Genomic DNA, 2,488 nt, shown 5'->3' with positions numbered 1-2,488 from the left:
GAAGAAGATTGAGATTCAAAAGCTTTAATTCTTAGTTTCTCTATCTACTTTTATTCTTTTCTAACTTTCTTTTACTTGGATTGATGGTTGATTTTATTTTGATTATGTTTTTAGTAGATATTATGAACTAATTTACTTTTTCTAGGATTATGATTAAACTTAACATGTAATTTGAATACTTTATCTGCAAAATATGAGTTGTTTATTCCAATTTTATGTTTAATACTTCTAATAGCTTGATCACCAATTAGATTGATTTGGATATCTAAATACAACTTAATGAAGGGAGGTTAGATTAGGATATGAATGGAATAACATATGTTCAAATTTACTTAGTTAATTAGGTGATTTGACTTTCATATATGATAGACATATATCTATGCGTCGCATGTAGCTAAGATTAGAGCATAAACTTAATGAATCTTTCTTCAGATGAATTTATATAGACATATAGTAAACAAATTGGGAGAGATATTCTTATAAGAACCTCGATAGAGACTTATAAACAAATTGGGACTCTAGGTTAGGAACTTAATCCATTGCAGCAAGTTTAGAAAGAGAAAAAAGATTAAGATGAAGTGTTGAGGGATATTAAAATTTTAGATTTTTTATTAATTGAATTTCTCTAGTAAAGTTTTGTCCATTAGCTTCTAGATTCAATTTAGCTATTATTTAGTTTTAGTTTTGCATTCAACATTAATCACTTTAATTTGGTTGTTTGAATAAGATTAAGTTGTGTTAATTTTAGTATTTAGCAAATGTTGGGACAATTCTTTATGAGATTTGGCACTGTACTTACTATTATCTTACTTGTTACGATATGTACACTTGCATGATAAAATCGACAACAACTGTACACAGATACATTATGTTTTTTAAGCATTTACATTTAATGAAAGGCATATTTTATTTTTATAAGAACTATAAATGTCGATTAGATGAAATAAAATCCATGGAATGTCATATGCTTTGTATAAGGAATTATAAATGGTTATATAATTATTATATCCTTATTGCATCAAAACATTATTCCCAAGGACAAAGCCTTGTGTATTTAACCCAAAATTTTTAAAATCTTGTATATATTATATATATTTTTAAAAGGCATATATTTTTTTGTCTTAATGGCCCTCTCAAAAAGTTTTTGCTCTTATTTCTCTGTCTTTGACCCCCAACAAAAATTGGCTAGCTCTACTCCTAGTTATTCCTAAATTGTTCATAGTCAATGTTTTATCAAGAAAAATGGATATTGCTAAAGCATAGAGATCGACATGTGGTTATATTCCTCCTAACTTGTAAAGTGGGCAAGTGTTTAAGGATACTTGAACTAACATGTGGTTGTTTGTTACAAGAACAATTTCATTAAATATGACCTTCATGAGAATCCCATTTAGTATATCACTCAATTTTTCTACGAAATAAACTCTCATATGATAGTTATGCAAGTGATCCTTAAACTTTAGATTATTATATTTCCTTGTGTGTGGAACGTTACTTTTTGATACTATCTAAAGTGGGCCTTAATCAAAGATGCTTAAAGATGGATAAATATTGGATATAGAATGAAACACATGAAGGTAAGTCAATGATCAATAGAGAATCTATCAGCTTAAGTGATCAAACTAAGGAGAATATCCTATTGCACCTTGATTAGTAATAACTCATATAAACCCTAGGCCTAAGCATGTGAAGATGTCAACAAAAGGGTTTGTCCTCTTTAATGATGAATTTGATTATTAGAATCAAGTGCTAGAATGACAAAGATAAAATTAGATTAGTCATTACACCATGCTCTATGTTTTGTCGAGATATTAGATGATAGGATAATAATTATATGGGACTAAAAAGTTGAGTCAAATCATTATGACTCTTTTTAATATTTAAGTGGTCATGATACATTACTAGATATCAATCTTGACTTAATTATGACAAGTTATACAAGGCCTACCTTGAAGCTTACAAATGTGCCAAAGGGTGACGTAAACAACATGATTTGGATTGTGCATGCCTTTAAAAGGTAGGTAATAGGACTAAGAAGTGATTAGATTAGAATAGAAAAGAAGTGCAGTTTGAGGAAGAGGGTTTAATGATGGTCAAGCTACACTTGATTTTGAGACATCAAGGCTTGGAGAAGGGATGGTGCGTATGTTATGAGGGGCCTTTAAATTGTTTCAGAGAATGGATAAGGCTACCTACAAGCTAAACCAGTTGCCCAAGCTAAGGACTCGTCTAGTCTTCCATGTGAGTATGTTGAAGTCTTACTATAAAGACCCGAAGGACCCAATAAGGGGTGAACACCAAAGACCTCCAATGGGGACCAAGGTTTCATACAATAAGATAGTGGAAAAGATTTTGGTCGAGCCGGTGCTAAGGTAGAAACACTGTAAGTCGTAACATCAATGCTTGGTCCAATAGAGAGGACTACTTGATAATGAGGCTAGTTGGGAATTCGTCGAGGCCTTTTGGAAATTTAAGGAGAAAGTGGATC

The sequence above is a fragment of the Theobroma cacao genome, chromosome 7 (assembly GCF_000208745.1).
Source record: "Theobroma cacao cultivar B97-61/B2 chromosome 7, Criollo_cocoa_genome_V2, whole genome shotgun sequence".
NCBI classification, from domain to species: domain Eukaryota; kingdom Viridiplantae; phylum Streptophyta; class Magnoliopsida; order Malvales; family Malvaceae; genus Theobroma; species Theobroma cacao.
Note: the sequence above shows the minus strand (reverse complement) of the source record.